A 23,923-nucleotide genomic window follows, 5' to 3' on the forward strand; every position below is an offset into this window, starting at 1 on the left:
ATTTCAGAAAAATTATGAAATTCAACTATTTATGAAAAACTAAATGACAATAATATAATTCTTCGACATAACCTTACTTTTATATAAATATATAAGTATATTGTATATGTTATTCCTACATAGAAACGTTTTTGGAAGAAATGGTCGAATGAGTTTAAATGTTCATGTACCCAAAAGCATTTTAAGCCGTTGATCCTAACTATCGATGTAGCGACATGATCGTTTACTAGGGCAATAAAGTTTTACGAGATAGATTTTCCTCTTTCTAAATTCCTACAGACAAACCTCCTTGTTCTTTTATCTTGCTTTTTGTGTTATAATTTTAGTGGAAATTTTTTTAAGCCTCCATTTAGCTGGCGGTAAATAACATTGTGAAATAATTTAAACATAAACAATTTAATAACCAAAATTAATTTTGTTATAAACCTCTTCTTCTTTAAATAATTTGGTCTTTGACTTTATTATGACTTACTGTAGTATACTGAAGTTTGTGTATAATCGATATGCAGTTTGGGGCTGGTTAATTGCGGTGCTGAGGTCCTTTGATCGTAGCTGTAGACAGAATCGAGCATGTAAAATGCAATTACCAACAGGTATATCCAACGCTGATGAAGCTATGCTTGAGCGAGATTAAATTGTTAATTAGCATCTTAAAAGCCGTAAATATTTTATCTTTTACTTATACATAATATAAAAAGAAACTTATTTGTAGCGTTTCTTAAAATGGACAAATTGTAGTCGCCTTCGCCTAATTAGCTCAGTTTGGGCTCATTTGATTAGCAACAAGCGCGGCATTGCTATGCTACGATGTATGCTACGCTGCTTGCTACGCCGTATGCCATTACGCTATGCTGTATTCTACGCCGTTGTCACACATTTAACCAACCCCAGACTACGCTTTAGAATACGTCATAGGCTTCATTGTAGACTAGGCCGTTTGCTAGGTGACTTGCTATGTCGTAACCTACGGTATTACGCTGTATAACAATTTGATTTATGATCTTAATTCTAAGTTGACGGTATAATTAATGACACATTACGTATCAGTTGTATTTCTCAACGCATCTTTGTACTATATATAAGTATTAAAATAGTTCTGAATTGTTACAATTTCAAAAAATATTGCTCATACAATTTTTTTTCTACATGAAACAATCACCATGATATATTTAAGTAGTACCTTATGACAGATTCTAAGAAACTAATTCTCATACCTGCGGAAACGATGCTTTTAAATTTATGTAACATCCTTAAAGTTTCTTCGGGCAGCAGGTTCGAGGAAACTTTACATAAAATCGGCTTATGCAGTAACGCTGTTAAAGTTACACGATCAATATTCCGAAGCTACCGATTCAGCGAAATATACTTGCATTAAATATTAATAGTATAACATTATTTAACATAATAGATTATAATTAAATTGTACTTAGTGATAATAGTATAAAATATCAAGTAACGTTAGTTTTGTAGAGAATAAGCTGTGACATGACATAATGATGTCAAATGACCACTCCAATATGATGCTAAATCTAAATATATAAAAATCAATTGCTGTTCGGTTGTCTCGCTAAAACTCGAGAACGGCTGAAAAGATTTATCTTACCTTGGTCTTGAAATGTTCGTGGAGGTCTAAAAAAAGGTTAAAAAGGTGAGAAAAATTCAGGGAATTGCCAAGAAAACAATAAAAACAGCTCTTTTGTTTTTCCCATATACACGACACGGCTGAATGGCATAGATGTCGTCTGGAAGGCTAATAATTATGTTTTTTTTTATTACACGCGGACGGAGTCGCGGGTAACAGCTAGTACTAAATAAAAATGTATAATTAGCACATTCATTTCAAAAATATCATAAAACGTTTTCTATCCATCGAAATGAAATATTACAATTCAAGCATAAAATAACTGAGAATGAGTATTGTTAAGCGGTTAATTAAGGTCATTAAAAGGTATTTGGGGGAAGTACCTCGACAACGATTAACGGGAATGTGGAGCGCAAGTGAATAATAGCGCCGGTCTGATGCGTATCAATGTTAATTGTTTAAGGAACAGCTTTCGTGCCTAAAACGATTGCTCCACAATTTTATAATTCACAGCTTAGAGATAACATTAGTTTATTCTTTTGTAACTTCTGCTTAAAAATTGAAGAATAATGTTAAGAGAATTAGACAAATTGTTGTATAATATGTTAGAGTTAGAGTTAAAACGTCCCATAACTTATCTCTCTCTTAAATGTAAACTTAATCTTACCTATATATCTGACTAATATTATAAATACGAATGTTTAGATGGATGGATGGATGTTTGTTTGAAGGTATCTCAAGAACGGGGATCAATGGATCTCTTGGAAGTGTCGCAGGGATGTGGAACGTAGTCTGAAAGAACACATAGGCTACTAATTAAGTTTTTTTACTTCGAAATATAATGACAAAATCTGCAACATTTCCTTAAAGGTGAATTAAAGCTTATATAACTTAGTCTTTGTCGAAGTTGACAAGACTTTTGCGCTTGATTTTGTGCAGTAAGAGCGAACAAAATACCATCCTTTATCACACGGTAGCGACTCTGCATACTCTACTAACTTCACTAATGACACGATGGTTAAAGACGTTGTTAAACAATATATAATTGTGTCAAAGTATCTTATTACTAAGATGAATAAGGTGCTATAATGTTAACAAGTTAGACATTGTTAGACTTAACTTGCAAATAAGATAATATCCATCCATCCATAGACAATAATGCATCTATCGCGTTTTAATAATCTTAAATAGTATCTCACGAGTTTCAATTTATTTTATGTAGATTCTTGTGTTATTTTCCTAAGATAATATACTAACAATAAGAAAATGTTAGTAATAAAATATCTAATTTACTTGGCATTATATTTATAAGTTCCTTTTCGCTTCCCTGCGTTGACTATTATGAGTAATAGGCATGCACATTGCAAGTTCTGATAATTATGAGCATATTTTCTAATTAAAATGCAAATAATGAAGCTCAGTGCAATTAAAAGACCGTTATCTATGTACAGCGTGTACTTTTAAATTGCACATGAAATACTATACAAACTATAAATGGAACGTTGTTTATATAGTATATATACTATGTATATAAACTTATGAAAGAAAATACTTTAGATACTAAATATTAATTAAACTGAATAGTTAATATACTTAGGCATTTATAAGTATGCATATAAATTATTTCACATTATATTTTCTTTATATCTTATTACATTTGTTTTATTCTGAGACTACCCAAGAGACTATTTCAACTTAGTATATTTTTAAGGTTCGTATCAGCCTCGTAGCAAGTCGTGCATTACAACTGCTATTAAGTAAATAGCTGAACATTATTTACATGACTGCTATACAACAATGTAATTAGCAGAAACGCGAAAAAAATATTAGAATCATTTGTTGAGATGTGTATCACTTAAGTATACGGCCAGAGTGATACACACTACCTAAAAAAAATTATATATAATTCTTAATTAACAATTCTCTCAACTCTTTAATTATAATTGAAATCAAACAATGTTAAAATTATGTTATATTCAGCATTGGTGCAATAAAATTCTAAATCTTATTTGAAATATAGTACTTTACCCTACTTACTCTACTTAAATAGAACTTTGCGGTTGCAAAATACAAAAAGAAATAAACTACTATGGTTGAAAAAAAATACTAAGATTGCTCCTAAAAGACTGTGGTAATATAAATGTAGACCTTCCATTTACTCGGTAACAGACACGTGCACATACTTTCATATTATAACCTAATACTAAACAAATTCTCGGCAAAGCTCTTAGAAATAATGAAGAAAAAACATGTCTATTATGAAAAAAATATACTAATAGTGAGTAGTTTTTTGTCAAACAAGAATTTTTAAACAACATAAAATCTATATTAATATTATAAAACGGAAGAGTTTGTTTAAACGCGCTAATCTTAGGAACTACAGGTCCGATTTGAAAAATTCTTTTTTTGTTGGATAGTCCATTTATGGAGGAAGGCTTTAGGCTACAAAACATTACGCTGCAACCAATAGGAGCGAAGCGTCAGTAAGTACTAATTATGATTTTTTTATAGCGCACAGACGGAGTAGCGGGCGACGGCTAATTATCTATAATACTTCATAATAATTCATTCTAATTTAATAAATGCTAAAGTTTAGATGGATGGATGAATGGATAGGTGGATGTTACTACGTATCTCCAAAAGGGCTTAACGGATGTCGTTGAAAATTGTTACTGATGTAGCGAGCAAAAGGTAGTTTAAAAATAATTCTTTAAGAAACATAACTTTAGACATTACCAGAAATCAACTACTTCGAATATGTTCATTGTATGATTAGATTCTGATCTGATAATCGTTTCGATAATAACTTAATGACAATTACCTTAGGCTCCAAATGGCACACGTTCATACGTGTGCCATTTGGAGCCACTGCCTATTGATGACAATAGCTTCGTAAATAGTAAAGCTGTGTCCGTTAAAATACAGTAGTTCTTTCTCTCTTGAAGTTATAATTTTTTTCATTTCACAGTAACATTATCTTTTAAGGTCTTTGGCACAGTATCATCCAGTTCTAAAAAGAGGGAATTATAAGATAAAGTATCGGATATGAGTAAATGTTGTTCCTGACATTGTACTATGTTTTTTTTTCTCGCCCGTTCCTGATTGTAATATAAAACTACAGGGTTCATATAAATACATGTAAATAAAATTTATATTACATTTGAATAGAGCAACTGCAAAATATAAAACTTTTAATTAGCAACGCGCAATAATTACTTCTATTCATTTGGAATGGCTGTAAGAAAGTCACATAAAAATCCAGGCTAATTAGAATGTACTGCACCTTTTTCTCGAAACTACTACATTATTTTTCTTGCCATTTTAAAAAATTATACAAAAAACTTATTAATTTAAATATAATATATTTATTTATAAAAAAATATAATGTAGAGGCAGTTGTTTTTTAGTAAGTCCAATAATTACAGCCACATAAATACTATATCAATTTATTAATACTTTGAGAGCAATTTAAAATTAAAATACAGCTAAATTAAAAGCAATTTTAATACAATTAGCACTCGGCACAGATTGTCTTTGCGGTAACCTGCAAAAGATTTCGTGCAACTGACATGCGGCTACGTCTCACTGTAAGCCAATTAATTTGCACACGTCCGCAAATCAAGTACAATAAAGTCCTTTGTATCCGCAATTTGAGCATACCATTTACATTTTTACACATTTAGATTAATCAAACATATAAAACTAGCTGTCGCCCGCGTCTCAGTCCGTATGGAAAAAAAACTTATCGAAACCGATGTGTTCTGCCGGACTATGTTCTAAAGACTAAGAAGGGAATTTAGCAGAGATGTAGACATCTGTGCCAAATTTCATCATGGTCCGTTCCGGAGATACCTTCAAACAAACACCCATCCTTATATCCATCCATCCATCGATACATTTGCATTTATAATATTAGTAAGAAGTAAGAATGAAATGGTAGGAGATCCTATTCTTTTGCTTACGTTTTGCACATTCCACGCAAACATAATTGGTTGTCCAGAAAGTTCGTGCTTTGCTTTGCAAAGATTTTTGATATGTAGCTTGAGAATAATAGTATCTTATAATAACAAACAGCAGACTAACAATTTCTAGTTCATCCTTTTTCTTTTTTAAAGTCTACAAATAAGAGCGATTTGCACAACCCAAACAATCTTGCTTAATTTGACAAATCTGCTTATAGTAACTAAAGACTAACTTTTAACTTTCAACAAGGAACAAGTTTCTCTTTTAATCATATTGAGCAACAGCGAAATATTTCCATTAAAGTAAGAATTTCGACATAATATAAATTGAGCTTAACATTTTACAAATTAACCAATACTATGGAAATCTAATACGGTTAAAATATTATCCTATTATTGCTTAAGGTATTATTTACTTACGGCAGTTAATTAAGAAAGTTTTGTTGTGAAATCTCAATTCTGTTGCTTAAAATTTTATTCATCATGTTGAATAATATGAAAGTTAAATGAAAGGAACAAAAACAATTTTTGTTATAATCACATTCAACAGTATTCATTGTAAATAATACAAAGCCTTTAATGGAAAACAATGGACATTCTCAACTACGGATTAGGTATAAAAAATATTCGACACACGAGCTATGCCAGTTACGTATACAAAGCGTAGCAATGTAGAACAGAATTCGTAGCGTACAAAAACAATGCGTGTGATGCTACAGCAAACTAATACAGTTCATCTCTTGACCCTCTCAGCATCCTTGTTGCTGTACTGTGCTTCGCAAAGGATTATAGACGAGTGTAGCGTGTGCACAGCCATGAGTGCGGGCGAATGACAAACATACAGATATACAATGTACCCCGTATCATGGGATTTACGTTTTTTTTTGCTCTCTAGAATAAATTTAAAGATTGCCATAGTGTAATTTTATAGCAATACTATTCAATGCAGAAATTCCAAAATCATTTGCGATACACTTTCATAGATTTTTCTTCTTAAGAATACTCGACTCTATTACATTTCTCTAAGTTATGTCCACTTACTGTCAGACTGTGGATAAATAATTTTCTCAGAAAATGTTATTAGGACAATCTCCTAATATTTACGTAATACGTTGCTCACCTAATACTTTCATCGCTTTCTTGTAATAAAATGGAAATAAGAAAAAAAGAGATTTCAGCTAATATCAGTTTTATACGTATTCATACAAAGGTGGCACGTAAAATATCTAGCGTCATTTGTCTGTAACATAAATTGTCTCCATAACGCTTATTACAATATCCTCCGGTAGCCGGCGAGACCTTCGCAACGAGTCCATTATTTCATTAGGTGAAATGGAGCGGCTATGAAATAGAGCAAAGGGAAATAAACGGCCTACTTGAAATGAAGACGTTGTTCATAACCAGCTCGTTAATTCCGTAATTACAAATTGGTAGAGCGAGAAGTGGTAACAGATGTGCCCACTTGACTTGCGAATCACAGCCGTCCGGGCCCCGGGGTACTTGATGATTTTTCAACTCCTTTCTTAATTACGTGAACAAATGTTTTCCGTTCCTTTTTTGTATTTATCTACTATCTTACCGGTATTATAAATACGAATGTTATAATATATGAATGGGTGGATGCAAGATTGTTTAAAGGTATCTCCGGAACGGCTGCTTGGATCTCGCTGAAATTTGACATAGACGTAGAACATATTTTAGAAAATACATAGCCTGCTAACAAGGTTTTTTTTCTACGCGGACGGAGTTGTGGGCAACAGCTAGTATTCAAGTATAATTAAATGATGTTTCCTCGTTCTAACATTACCGAACAAATTTTAAATTTATAGATATGCATACATACATGTAGATAGATTTATTAAACCTTTGGATAAAAATATTGTTTTTAATTACATTTTCATATAAACAGAAAATAAAAACCCTCTTTCCTACCGAAATAGGAATAAAGCCAAATTGATATTAGATTAGGCATATGATTCTAAATTAATCTTTTATTTTTACGGCGCATCGTCCATACGGTAACAATCATGTTTATTTTTAATTTCGTGTTAATCTTCATTCATAAATACCTTTGATGTTGACTTCACCACTTTATTTCAAAATAGGAATAGGAAGTTTTCATTACCTTGTATTATGCGCGTCCCTTAATTCGTAAAATATAGGGAGGCACATCTGCAATATCTGATGTCTATGTGTCACTTCGCGCTTTCGGCGAATTCAGGAGTCCGCTTGTTCATTTGCTACCTTATAATGTAAAAAAACTAACCGTATGTTTGAACCATAAATACTATTTGACCTAAGCAAAGATATGTAATAATACATATTAAATAAATTTTCCCGAATATTTTAGTGTCATTAAAGTACACACAAATCGCTAATAAGCCACATACGACCTGACGATTTTAAACAATTATTACAATACATCGATATTTTAATATTGGGAATTGTAACATATGCTTGTAGAGGTTAGAAAGCTTTCACCTTTTATGTATAATACTTTTAATAAAAGTTCACATAAAATTATACATGTATTTACAAAAATTACAAAACCACGGATATTTTAATTTATCGCTAACATTATAACAAACAAACAATTATAACTAAAATATCGTTGCTGTTGCGAATGAACACGGAACAAAAGATACAATGCAGCACTTCTATTTACACACGTCATCTGCAAACAAACTCCGGAAATACTTAGTTCACATAACCGTAGGATTCCATGCAATCACGTTTGCATTAATACATATTGTCATCTCTTACTTTCTCATTGACATAACAGAGACAACAATATATACTAATGAAAGTGTAACTGTAGGAGAAACCTATTGTAACGTACACTTTAGTATTATAAAAATAAACTTAGTAATTTTTTTTAACTGTTTCAAATATTTATTCGTAATTTTTTCTTCTTCGAAAAAGTCTTTGATAAATTTAATTGGAATGAAACTTGTGAATAAAGACGAATCATCGAAACATCTTAAGAAGTGCGGAAGCTAAAGGTCAGATAAGATAACATTCAAAAATATAGTCGGCGGTGGAGTGGTTCCTTTTTGTAAGAAATAAATCGTCGACAGATTTTTCTTTACTTCAATATAAAAATTGTAAATGTTTATTTCGTAACTACTTATTAGGAAATTATTATGGAAAATAGAGATAAGAGTGTGAAAATTTAAAATATTTAATTATTACAAATTAATTAATTTAAATACTAGCTGTCGACCACGACTCCGTCTGCGCGGAATGAAAAAAAAACTTAATTAGTAGCCTAAGTGTTCTTCCAGGTTATGTTCCACATCTATGTCAAATTTTAGCGAGATCCATGCAGCCGTTCTGGACCTTCAAACAATAATTCATCCATCCATCCATCTAAATATTCGTATTTATAATAAAAGTAAGATATAGCAAGTTTGTCCCAACATAAATCCTGCGAGATGAGGGTTCTTGACTACAACAATATCTGGATGAGCCAATTAATTTCGATCTGGGGATCTGCCCTTAATCTGATGGTCACTCACGCCCAAAACTTGTAATTGAATTTTAGTTATGGAATATTCACTAACTTCCTCATCTCTAACATTACGATATTACGATGCAGTGATTCATGGAACACTGGGGAAGATATTGCGTTACCAACTTGTACGTTTAATAATTTAACAATTCCGACTTGATCACAACTTTATATGATTACTGTATCCGAAGTCGGGGCATGTTTACATTGTGATATATATTTTCGTTATTATTGACAAGATATCCTTACGAAACCTATGTTATAATGTATAATATTTGTGTTATTGATGAAGGAAGAAGTACAATATCATATTTCATTACATTGTTTACTCTTGGCTATCGGGATGTAAAAGGATTGACTCACCGCCAACATCAAATTGGACTTTACGTAGACGTTCCAACCGATCACGTCTATCGTTTATGCGAAATCGATTCGAACGTTTTATGTGACATTTCCGACGAATTTAATAGCTAAGGAGACGACTGGACGCTGAGCAATAAACGCGAATAAGTATTTTTACACATCGACTTATAAACTACATTTCCTGCTAATCGTAAGCGGTAAATATTTGAGTTCACTTGAATTCGTAACTCCTTCATTTTTTTTTTCATTTCAACTCAAATTCATCGAAATTCGACTGATATTTTTTGTTACCAACTGAAGTACAATAGGTTCTATGTAATATTAATAAAATGAAAATTATTTCAAAGCAAAATACACGAAAATAATAAAAAAAAACACAGTTATGTTACACTAATCTGACAACTGCTGTCTTTGTGTAAGTACCTAAGTTTCGGGGCTACGATATTTCAATCCAATAAAATGGCTAGTTTTATAAATAATTCAGTAAGTTGTAACAGGTAAGTGGCACTCGCGTTACGACCACCACGAGGGTCGGCAGAAATCTCCGCACTCGTCGACGTCATAATGTTTTTATTTCACGATGTCATTAAATCTCTAATTGCCTCTAAGTTATATAAAAACTATTATAACTTTTATTTCGCAATATTTTTTATCGCTGCAGACAACATCAAGCAAAGTATAGTAAGAAATAAAAGTTTTTCGTTTTACAAGTCCTTGCAGCTTTGTCTAATCACGCTTATATTTTGTCCATTTGGAATATTATTTGTACAATATGTTTGTGCAAATTATAAATTTAAGGAATGTTTATCTTATGTGCTTTCTGAACAAAGCATCTAGAAGTTTACAGAGGGTGATTTTAATTGATAAGGATGTAGCTATTGTTGTGTATTATTAGTAAACCCAAACATTACCACATAGAAACAGAAATTATCAAAGGACTATTGAAATCGATACTGAGATTCTATCAATCCGATAAATTATTAAGGAAAGGCGACGCGCCCTGTGTCGTGTAACTGTTACGCCTCGAATGTGGAACTCTCCAGAGGGTCCCGAGGTGCTTCCAGAATAGATAAGCTCATAATCAATGCATTAGTTGCTACGTGTATGGAAATAATGTTATTTTTATGATTATATTCTTCTATCTACTTCTACTATGTAGTTTGTGATTTTTTTATTTAACAAAAATGAGCACTTTAATACAGAAAATTTGTAAAACAATAACGAAATAATAATAAATAAGCAAACAAAACATTTTCTTTTACATGTACGTTTAAGCCGTTTCGAAACACAATCAATTTATAATCACAAAAGGAATGTATAGTCGAACCTGAATAAGCGAGAAACCTCTATAAGCGAGAGTGATTGTCCGGTCCCGATGGACGACCTTCATAAGTGAGAAACACGGGTTAGAGAGAAACCTATATGACGAGAAAAATGTACCGGTCGCTTGGACTCTCATTTATTCAGGTTCGAAAAAAGAGACATTCCATGTTTAATCTTGTTTCCATTTTGATGAATGTACTCACAGAGTAAAAATTAACTAGTCGCAATTGATAAAATACGGTATCCGGCTATCGAATTAGTTTGTTGCCAGTCGTCAATCAGAATGAAGTCATTTGAAATACAAATTCGTTCATAAATTTGTGACGGCAACGTTACCTGAATTATGTGACTCGATTTATGATGATTACTGAAACCGAACGCGATTCGAAAATCGATGTATAAACGTTTGTTCGCCTAACGCTCGTCCGTCCGTTCACATAACAGCCGAACCTAATAATAACTGATTTTGAACGATCAACGTTAACGAGTCTGTTCCGAACCAATTTGCATGTCACTATCTACTTGAACGTCCAACTCGGATTTGGTTAAGGGACTTTATAAATTCAGCACACTTATTATGGGACGAGTTAACCGTTTTAATGTTATTCAACTTAGTTCGTATTATCCCATGTGCCGATACGTAATTTAGTGGAAAAGGTTGCGACCCCGCTAGTTTGTATTGCCCCGACAGTGATATAGGGTATTAAGTTCCCTTCCCTTCCTCCCTTAACGCGTAAACAAGACAGAACCTTTCTACGTATCACCCTCACAGAGGTTAATAATTTAAGAGACTAAGCGGGAGTGCTCTCTGTCTATTTTGTGCTCCCTAACTAAGATTGTTTTGTTTCGATTACCTCATCCTTTATTTTTATTGTTTTGTCCATAGACATCAGGTGTTGCCTTTAATTGTATTATTTATTTATACACTAACTTTTGTTATGTCTTTCACTAAATCAATGTAATATGGGTATTATATAGATTTTTAATGGGTTTGGCATAACAAGGGTATTACTAAGATAAAGCGTAAAAAACATCCAGAGGAAATCCTTTATAAGTAAAGTGAGAAGTTAATTTAAATTGCAATAATGAGAAATAACTATATGGCATAAACATAATTAAATCAAAAATGGTGGCCAATAAATGATTATAACCTATAGTGCCATAAATTTTCAACACTAAATAATTTATTGGAGCACATTCTACTTAACACGAGATAATTGCACTTTTGTAATTAGATCATTAATAAATTACAAATATTACAACTGAAAAATATTCAGTATTATTACATCATAACTAGATTGAACTTTTTTATATAAAATTGAGGGTTTTGGAAAGAGGAGCCAATTACTGAGTTTGAGTTTATTTTTTTAAAATGGAGGTATTAAATTCGTTAGTATTATATTTTTCAAATGATCCGAGTCCCATACAATATGGTTAACGAAGCGTAAGCCGATTTGCAAATTCGATAAGTTAGGCGAAATCGCGTGGACACGTCCCAAATAAAGCCCGCTTTGATCCTATTAACGCTTGGATAACGGGTGGGATCTTGTGACAGTGCCACTTTCTGATCCTTGTATGAAGCGAACGAGGGATTTTACTTCTCGCATTGCGTTTTTATGGAATTTGAACAAATGTTTTTCTCATACGAGCTGACAGATGTATCGATTTAAGAGTGTAACTATATAATGTCAAATAATGGAACGACGTTAGATTGATACTATGGATGTTAATGTGGTTATAAAAAAAATATTTTTAAATATGTATAAACAGATTCCGGTATAAATAATAAGTTATTTTATATCAAAATCACATTTTGGAACCGCGACTCCGTACACGCGAATTTTAAAAAAAACTTTATTAGTAGTCTATGTGTTCTTCCAGGCTTTGAGCTACATCCATGCCAAATTGCAGCGAAATCGATAAAGCCCTTCTGGAGATGACTTCTAACAAACTTCCATCCAGTAATGTTTAATATGATAAATCCACACTAAGGACTCCTTTGTTAACCAATTAATGCCTTGCAGCAGTAAAATTATGAACAATGCAGTCAGACAAAATATAAAGTAACATATGGTAGACTTTTTTATATACAACGGTATCTATGCATACATATGATATAGCTATAGTTGAACAAGGATCATATCAAACGTAAATGTTCGTTAATTATTGTCGTGAGTTTTTATTTTAACATATTATGAAGCAACTTTACACGCAATATTACCACGCTATTAAAAGCAAACATTATTCAGAATTAAATAAATCGACGTCATTATACAAAATAATGGTTCCGCTGTGATGGTATGGAGCTGAATGAGTACAAAATAAACTTTAAATTGTATCAAAATTACTTATTTCTTCGAAATGTACGCGATTAATTAATGATTTGTTCACAGTACAGACAATTAATGTTGTTTTATAATTAACACTTTAGTAAATAATGTTTGAAATTCATTCAAGTTTATTGAATGTATTATATGATACAGACAGATATAATGATGTTTATGTACTGTATTATATATACGTTGTTGCAGTAATAACAATATATTATGTTTATATGCATGTATGCGTATGAATGTAGAAGTGAGAAAGGTCAGGACCGTGCCAAATGGAGTTCCGTGGTCTCTGCCTATCCCTCTGGGTTACAGGCTCGAACAATGTTGTTGTAGTTGATGTTATCGTTGTATTATAATTCTTAATATTTTAATAAAAGACTATAAATAGGCAAAATTAATTAAAATACAATAAATTAATTAAAATAAACCACAACGTCAATCATAATGGCTTAATCAACAATATTGTTTTTATAATGCTCTTTTACAACTTTTATTGAAAACAATTTCATAATGGGTACTTTACGCGCTCTTAGGAGACCCCGGCTTTTAACACATCAAAACTATTGTAATTTTACAAGTGCTGTAACCATTGAATTGAGATTAAACAACCCGATACGAAAATCAGACGCCCTCGTCGGCGATTTTATGTGAATAGTTCTTGGTAACTCACGCGAGAGTCGTTAGTACATAATTCCGAATAATAAGTTTATGATAAAGTAATACAAAATATATGCGTGTACCAATATTAAACAGAAATAATTCATAGTTTAATTTTATACGTAAATATAGTCATCTTAGTAATATTATAATTGCGAATGTTTAGATTTTAGACGGATGGATGTTTGAGTAAAAGTATCTTCGGAACTTCTCAAAGATTCTTGCTGAAATTTCCCATAGTTATAGAACACAGTCTGGAAGAACACATAGGCTACTAATTAATTTTTTTTTAATTCCGCGCGGACGTAGTCGCGAGCGACATCTAGTTTCTCCACAAATTGGCGTTTAAGTTATATTTCAAAAATATATCTCGTCTATAATAACAAAGGAAAGAAACCATCTACTCTTCGTGTACTTTATGTTCAGTAAACAAGGAATAGTTACTCAAGATATAAAACAACTGTTTATCCCACAGGACAACATTTCAGCGTATACACACAAGCAACCTTAGAGTAACCTAGGAAGTACGTTAATTCTAGACAAGTCAGTAAACAATTCTGTAGATGGCATACTAAATCTTGAACTTTTAATATTTTAAGTATACTTAAAAACATAAGTGTCGTGACAAATAAACTACGTTAAGTTTTTAATGAAAAGTTAAATTTCATTCATCGCATTTACATGAAAAACTAAAAAAGAAAACTATAACGAACTTACCGACCCTTATATTAGTGGGAAATGTCTATTAAAGAAGCTAATTATATACGAGTCTGTGGTGGCAGCTCATTCCTTATGCATTCAGCGCGCCTTAATGCCTTCATTACCAGTTTAAAGTATTAAGCAAACTTTGAAGCGGTGAGGCGTCTCAGAGATTTGTTTAAGTGGTTGGCGTATTCTCGAAATTGTGTGCCGGAAATCTTTACGCAAAACAATTTCCTTAAAGATTTACTACGACTTATAAGTTAAGAAATCATTCCATTTAATTGAACCAATTCAAAATGTATAACATTATATTTTACAAATAATATCAATGTAGAATATTTTTAAGTTACCGTAGACAATAACAAAAGATTCTTCGAGGGGCTAATAACCCAACCTAGGTTCAATTGAGATGATTAAAAAAATAATATTAAGTAATAATGTCTTCCGATACAAATAATATATTGTTTAAATAATCTACAATCAGATTTAATTATACTTTTTAATCACGATCCTTGTTATAAAGCACATAACATATAGAGTTTATATTAACATTCACTTATGTAATAAATATATAAAAATACTTTATCAATAGTAGTTTTTAAAATACAACATTTTTATATTTAAGACATGTACAGTCTCCTGCTTACAATCGTTCTAAAGATACAGACATTTGTAGAGAAAAATCAGAACAAAGAGCGCCGTGGCCCGTTGAGGGAATTGAGTAATTGAGATGGACATTTTATCAGACACGGACTGTACAAGTCGTACGTTTATTGAATAACGATTTCAACTCAAACATGATTAAATTTATAGTAACTCTAGTACTTACTTTAGAATATGAAGTATTTGATATGCCGCGTATTAAAGTCCACCTCATTTAAAGTTCACTTGCTATTCCACGTCCAGCCAAGTCCTCCTTAACACGGGCTGAAGTCTGAACTCAGGACTGCAACTGCAAACAAAATTATGTAAGTTTAACAATCTTTAATCATTGAACGTTATAGGACATACAATTAACCAATGAAAAGATAAATGTAACATATTTTATCAAGTTCGATTTCAATTAAATTACTGTTTATTCAATTAAAACAAATTTAATTTCATAGCGAACAATACCAAAATCGGTGAAGCTAATTGAACATCGAGCTTCGCGTGTACCTGCAGATTAATGCGACGTGCGATAATGCTAGTTTCACACTAGGACAGTGAGGCAGACCAGTTGTATAGAACAGTACTACTATTGCTCGAACACACACGCCGAGCTTTGACACTAAGGTGTGCGTTTAAATATTAGGAATACTGGACTGTCTACTGTTCTGAATCTCTGTGTTGTCCTCGTGTGAACTCACCATAACAAACGGTAATGCGATATTTATTTTAAATGAACACCATTCGCCGTGTTCCCTGCACTCTTAAATTACAATAATGAGGAACAACGATCTCAATACATATTTATCAGCGGGCTCTGTAACGATTCAGTTAATTGGTGTGTTAACTTTAATGACACCTAAATGTACGTAAAGAATTGACTTACAAAGGGGAGAATTCTTCCCCGCTGCCCCATGCAATTTGACAGAGGTAATGGCTTTATATTAGAGCCATGATTATGACCTTCATTAGAAGATCAAGAGATTCATACAAGAACGTGACCGTTATAAACGACGAGGGTGTTTTGTGAATCACCAAATTACCACTGATATGATAAAATACTATTTTCAAGAATTCAGGAGGACGAAGGCACGCCTAGTTAATTTTTTATAACGTATGAAGAATGAAAACTCCCCTGTCAGTACGTAAGGAAAGTCACAGCAGGTTCAAAGAAAGGAAATAAACAGTATCAGTGTCAGGGCAGGCCGTTGGACAGTCTGCATATCACAAGAACTCACATAACCCTGTTAAGCTTCACCCACCCCCCACAGGTGTGATAAAAATGGGGCGTAGTAGAAATCTTGCCCAGGGCACTGCAAATGAATCTATACCGATTGACTCGCTTATTTTTACGTTCTCTTTGTCTATAAAACATCTATGTTTAAATGAAGGTAATTTTTGCAAATCGTTTTTTTTTAATGTGAAACAGACTACATTTTTGTACATATGTTTCTACAGTGAAAACTCGCGGTTACGTAATCATTTCCAAAAAAAAATTAAGGTTTAAAAACTGGAAACTAGACTTCAATGATACAACCGGGTCCACACTCGAATTTAATTCGGATAAATTGAGCAAAGCCGCTTTATAATAGATTTAGCCGGCTTTGCGACGACGTTATATTGGGATTTTGACCATACCAGACCGCCACCGTTGACAATTAGTCAATATTTCTGCTGCAAACGAACATGTAGTTTTATGTAATCAATCGATATAAAGTATAATTGCTTATGTAATTGAAATATCAGTGACATATTTATTGATAATCAAAGATTTTATGTCACAAATGTGACGCATAAACGCCAAATAATGTGATAATATTGAAAGGTGCAAAATCAAATGTAAGCAATTATATTTATTAGAAGGCAATTAATTTTTATTTAATTTATTTACTCTTGTATACTTTATTGTAATCGTTTGTGTGTAACATGTTTTAACATTATTACAACGCCGAAACATAAAACAAAAAGCATGAAAAAATACCAAGCCTTTTCTTTCTACGTTGCAATTTGCAAAGTAATATATTTTTCCTTATATTTTTCTCCGTGTAAAAAAACAATCGTGTTGTGTTCTGTTTTCTTTTATATTTTTGACGTTATACAGAGTATTATTTGGTAGATCATATTACCGACATAGATTGGACCTTCCAGTGGCATGTAAAAAGGGAACAACATCTATAACACGCGAATTTACACACGTTATTGAAGTTAAAAATAAAAAAAAATATTGCAACTTATTGGATTTGAACTCCTGCCTCATATACCTTATTCAAGTTAACAGCGTAGGTGTATATCTTATCTTACAAATATTATAAATGTGAATGTTTAGATGGTTGTTTGTTTGAAAGTATCTCCAGAACTGTTGAACGGATCTCGATGAACTTTGGCATAGGCTACTAATTACGTTTTTTTTAATTCCGCGTGGACGGAGTTGCGGGGGTACAGCTAGTAGAGAACAAAATTAAAAATAGAAGCTTCCTTGAATCCGAGACAGTAAAAGTTATCTTATTTATTTTTCAAAAGATAAACGCAAAACGTGATAAGAAAATATACGCATTCCATAACATTAGAAATGTCTTCTTGGCAGAAAGAACGCATATATCTTAACAAGTAACACAAAAAGTGACTACTTACGAACTTGGTTTTCGGCGCGCCCCGTGTAATTTATGTATGACAGCGCAAATGCCAATTTATTGCTGAGTAATGTTCGGAGATCTGCGAATGGGCTAGCCGAGTAACAAGAGAAATGGTTCCAAGCCCGCGGCTGCTAAATCTATTTATAATTTATTCATCGAGCAATACAAAACCGAATTATTATCGTTGAAATTGTTTCCAATTTCCAAACCACGTACTGGCCATTGAAATGATAGAAAATATTTTAAATTATAAATTCTTACCTTGAAATTATTTCATCTAGTTATTTAGTATACGGACGTGAGATTCCATTGCTTCATAAATGATTCCCATCGACTGTGTTGCCTCAGGTTTAAGTTCACAAGCTCACTCTTGCAGTATGCGTCAAAGGTATCATCACAGATTGTTTACACTGCAAATGCATAAATTAACAATAAGCTTGACAGGAAGTCATTGACAGGAAGTCATTGACAGGAAGTCATTGACAGGAAGTCATTGACAGGAAGTCATTGACTACAGAGTTTGAAAATCAAAATCGTTCATTACACATTTTACTAACTTGCTATTGACTATATTGTGTAATTTATACAAAATTACATAACTTATAAATGAAACGGAAAAATCCTGTGAATCGACTAAAATTACATATATCTATACAGATAAAATATAGATTTATTAAATATATATTTCTAAAAATACAAATTAAACAATTAAATTATTCTATTGGTTGAAACTTAATATTATAGCAATAAACTCAAACTTTATCTCGAAAAATTGGTAAAATTAAAAAAATGTAAGTTAAAAAATATCAAACCATTCTCCGGGTCTTTGATATTTTAATCTTTGATACAAGTAAGGTATTACTTGTATCTTTACTAACATTTGGACGTTAAATTAGCGAATATAAAAAACGTTTTCAGAATTTATTAAAAGAAAAAAAGATTTATCATAATCAGATTATAAATAAAGTTACTGAGAAACTGAATCATTTATCTAAAAACGAAGCGTTCTCTAAAACGATAATTACGTTGATAATTACTCCCTTTGTTTTTTCCAAGTCAATATTTCATTTGTAAATGAAAAGCTGTCAGAAAATTCTTGTTAAAAGGGCTATTACACAAATAGCGTTTTAATATTTAAAAAGATCGTTGAAAGAACAGAGAATGAAAGCCGTTGTGAAAAGAAGCGAAATTTTCGCTAACGTTCCGATGGAGTTCGTCACAATAAAGAAATGCTCGCTAATTAATTAAGGACCGTCGTGTTTCTCTCGTGTGGGTGTGGCCTTTCTTTCTGTTTGTTCGCAGAGGGAAAGAAAGTTAGATTAAATGCGGCTCATTGTCCTGCCGTTGTAATACAGTCAGCAATGATAGCGTGAGCAAGCGACCGGGAACAATTGCTTTCATGTTCACGTAGAAATATCCAACTCTAAAGGATTTTCTGGCACGTACGTAATAAATTAAGTTATACTACCTTTAATTTAATTGATAAACAATAATTAATAAATAATACCAATATCCAAAGCATAAAGAATGTCTAAAATTACTCTAGCTTCAGATTATACAATACATATGTGAACATTATATTCTGACTTATTGGTCTGTTTTGCTATCTTAACAAAAACATGTTTCAGAACGCCGAGATATCAAACATGAAACATAAACCAATATGTGGCTACCCATGCTTAAAATATTGTATATTGTCATAAATCAATTGGGACTCGAATGCGAATGAATTGATAGAAAAATAATTCATTAGGTTTCACAATGAAAAATAAAACGACAAATAGGAGTTCGAATGGAATTTTATGGAAATTTTAATTGACTTTTCGGAATAAACAGCGTTACATTTCGTTTACTGACCGGGACAAAACCGAGTTCGCATCGTTGGACAAAATTGCCCATCCTTGCATCATTTGATGGAGGTGAAGTAAAATTGTGGAAAAGCAATTTATAATCGGCCATTGCTTCAAAGGGCAGGATCGCGAGAAATGCTTGAGTGGACGATTAAAATTTGAAACTTCATTTTGTTGGATAAATTGCTTCTTGACTTTTGCTATCTACAAAATAAATAAGTAACGGGTCCTTAATCTGCGACCGCAAATACACTTCGAGATAAGACGACTTATTCAAGAGTTGCTTGCATTTTCAACTATAATTTACTCTATTTTAGTATTTTTGCTAATCATTGAAAATAATATATTTACATTTTGTTTTCATATTATATCAAAGTTAAAAAGAACTTAATTTAAGTTAATGTAAATTACACAAATAAATAACTTAGAAAGATAGAAAGGACATAGTTTCTTTTACAATACCAAGTATATTATATAAAGTAGTGTCTGTTTTATTTAGAAGTATATGCTGACTGGGACTGTCGTTAAGGGCCCTTATTGCATCTCAATACGATTGGGCCCACATACGTAAGTATAGTGCGGGTCAGATAGTAAAGGACAGTCAATTAACCCATACCCTCACATATTGCCTCATATGGTACTGACTACCTTCTGTGATATTACAAATTTGTGACACTCCCGTATAGATGATATAATATTATGACTAAAATATTAAAGTAAAAATTCATGTCAATATTTTGAAGTTTTATTTTTAACTATTCTGTGTATATAACTATGGTACAAATAGAGCATTTACTCTACGCATTATACAAATGGCATGTTTATGATGTCTTGTTTTTTTAAAAATCCACTTACAAAATAATGAAAGCTATAGTGAGAAAAAAGCTGTTGAAAAGCTTATTATCACACTTTATGAAATTTCTACTATACAATTTATCTTAACAACAAAGTCAATTGACAGCTAGATGGCTTATTAATTTGCGTTAAGTAATTGAACGAAATAGCACTTTGTTTGAAATATTTGTAATGCTGTTAAGTTTTTGTAAACGATGAATATTAAATAATAATTTTCTATTACAGCCAAACCACTGTAAAATACCAAAATGATAGCTCAACTTCGTCCTTATCCCACGTGTTAACCTAAATGTTAACTAATACACTAAACCATTATCGTGTGCTACTCTTTTATAAAACTAGACAGAGTAAGCCTCAAACATGTATTAAGTCCTTTGAAGGCTTCAAGGGTTCAAATTCCTTGTATTCAAAGTGTAAATATATTAAAGGTCATTTTTCGGTAAGGCAAGGTTGTTTAATGTGGCTTTTCTTAAAACCCGTTAGGGACTATAAATTATTAATATTTTTGTAAATGTTAATGTACGGCAAAGCGCACGGCTTTGACTTTAATTAAAAGCAATTAAAAATATCCGTGAGATATTAACAAAATAATAATACTTAAAAAAATAATCGATTAATCGTAATCGATATATTCGATTAAGAGAAAACCACTATCCACTGTTTGCAAAAGTTTTAAATTAATGACAACACTTCGTTACGTGCCAGTATCAAATCAATAAACGGTTCATTTAAAAACAGTTCCATCGCTCCACCAGTTATTTTCCGTACATCGGTGCAATGAGTGCGGCCTTTGAAGTGCAATCGATCACTGAATAATCGACGCTGAATGCTGTTCAATTTTGAGGAACAAAAATATTACAAAATCCCAACACACGTTTTATATAAAATGGGTACATTACGTGGGAGCACGTGTTGAAAGTTATCAGCTTAGACAAAACAAGTAAAGATAAATTCTCGTTCTTACGCATTAAGGGAAACAATATAAAATTACGATATCTGTCCATTAAGCTTACAAGACCAAATGTACAAAAACGCTACACGCCTTCTTAGAAAAAAAAGAGGAGAAAACGAAAAAAGTACGACACACGAGGGGTAAAGGTCACCTTTTAGCACCTTCCGCTTATCACGAAATCTTGTCTCTTTGAAGATCCCACCATGCAGATTATAAAGTATATATACAAAGGCTTATGTTACCAAAGGGTATACATTGCTGAGAGCTTTCGTGTCAGTATTTGTTGTCACCTGTCGCATCAAGAGCTACTTCCATGAGTGACACAGTGTCACTCTGTGTACATGCGGCTGAGATTAATGACGGATTTACATTTCAGCATTAGCTTGCATATGTAGCTTGTAGCTTGAAGCGCGACGTGCTTGTGAGCTAGTGACTGCTGTCATTGACGGATGCGGCCGCGCCGTGGTCGTTACGCCGGCGGACGCTCCATCAATACTCTTACGCTTTTAACGAGCTCAGACGCTCCGGAATCGTTAGTTTTATTTGCCGAAACTGCAGCAAATGAATCGTTCCGTTGGTAACCCGATTGCGAATAAATGGAGCGCTGTGTCGCTGATGGTCTACGGATTTATCGATGTAACTTATTGATAATTTAACTTAAGAATAAATGTGACTGTTGTAAGAAATTTCTGTACTGTTCATATATAGTGAAATCAAACTTATACTGTTTGTTAAATACCATAATTTCATATTAAACATATTTTAACAACACAATATTAATTTTACTATTATATTTAAATAAAAATATTATTGACTTATGTGCGTTAACCACCGGAGTACCTTTTTTTATTCGTTTAATATTATAACAAAATGAAATTCTGACAAATTACATTAAATGTGTTTTTGTATGTAACCAATAAGCTCAAAAACTATTGGACCGATTACTATCATATCAATAATTATTATACTAATCAATAAGTAACATGGCCTATATTTATCAATATCATATAATCATAATATCTACAAAAATATATTTTGCAATATCAACTCTTCTTTCCATTTCAACTTATTATGTCCGTTACATAACAGGCCAATATGAAAGTTTAGGTCATATTCTACTTTCTTAGGCTCCGAGGTGTAATCAGTGAAGGCCCTATCTTTTCTCATTTACTTGTATTTACGTGACGAGAGTACACAAGCGCTGCCAGACAAATAAAAATTACCTTTCACTTACATAACTTGCTATAAGACTATATTAATTTGACGTAGAAGGATTTTCGATATTATAAGTCGCCACAATTTGAAATTCTATTAAACTGAAAGTATTAAAATAATAAGTTCTTCCGGACTATGTTCTATATCTATACCAAATTTCATCAAGATCCGTGGAGCTGTTCCGGAGATACCTTCAAAGAAACATCGATCCATCAATGTAAACATTTGCAACTATAACAATATATTTTGTTTACAATGTATACTAAGTAAGATTACAATAAACATAAAAAAGAATGTAAAATAATGAGCTATGGAATTTTGTTATTTAATAACAATAATACAATAATCGAACCAATTTATTAATTCTTCAACCATTAATGTTGACCTGTAAATGAAGTGGCGTAAAAAATCTATGAAATCATAGGAGTTTAGTCACTACGCTTATGCAATGCAATGTCATAGAGATTCGTTCATAGCACTCGCTACCTGTTAGTCAAGATGGTTGTGAGAAAAGTCGCGGCAATTTTCAAGATGGCGGAACAATTCTATATAGTAGACTTGTAGTCTATGCATGTAAACCGAATAGATGACTCGCGTTGCCGATTTAATGTTGTGCAGCGAGCGCGCTACCTTACAATATTACTTTTGAATATTTATGTACGTTACCCTATGTACGAAGGGCCTAACGCTGAGTACAGAGTACGTATAGAGTTTAAAAATTTAAATCGTATTTTGTAGTACAAGTAAATAAGAGTTAGGATAAACATCGGAGGCGTGTTGTCGACGCAGGGCCGCGCTCTGCTTGTGTACCCTAGTGATGATGTATTGCGACGGCCCGAGCCGAGAGAATACCACTTTCCAAGAATAAGGAAAAATAATTCTCCTATAACTAACAGGAAACTTTAATATATTTTAGTATACTATTCATTTTATAATTTCTTTGTTAACACTAGAATACGGAGTAATTATATTATATTATAATAGTAATTATATTTCATCAATGAAAAAAAAAGTATGACCATAAGTCAAACTAAATTATGATAGCTCACTAAAGCCCTATCAATGTCTTAAAAGTCTTGCAAGATGTTTGTCGTACTATAACAAATATTCTAGTCGCACTAATAAAGCAATCTTGACGTCATATTCAGTCAGAGTTAAGTATTCATCAATGCTTTTCTTTTATTAACAAAAATCATAGATATAAAATAGCGCGCTGGTCTACAAGTAAATTAATACTACATTGTAACGATTTATCAACGTCAACGAAGATCCAACAACGGTGAAATTAAAAAAATATGATTTTACCACAGGAAAGAAAGCATTACATGCCATATAGT

At 32.2% G+C, this 23,923-nt stretch overlaps 1 long non-coding RNA gene across 1 annotated transcript; it reads right to left on the minus strand.

The window, feature by feature from the left end:
- Window positions 1-4,474: 4,474 nt before the first annotated feature.
- On the minus strand, window positions 4,475-16,812 carry LOC106122467 (uncharacterized). The gene is made up of 3 exons (XR_001228110.1): window positions 16,720-16,812; window positions 15,263-15,385; window positions 4,475-4,592 (listed from the first exon to the last, which is right to left on the minus strand). It is a non-coding gene; the product is annotated as an uncharacterized LOC106122467 (long non-coding RNA).
- Window positions 16,813-23,923: the final 7,111 nt, after the last annotated feature.

This window comes from Papilio xuthus, unplaced genomic scaffold (assembly GCF_000836235.2).
Source record: "Papilio xuthus unplaced genomic scaffold, Pxut_1.1 DF826923.1, whole genome shotgun sequence".
NCBI classification, from domain to species: domain Eukaryota; kingdom Metazoa; phylum Arthropoda; class Insecta; order Lepidoptera; family Papilionidae; genus Papilio; species Papilio xuthus.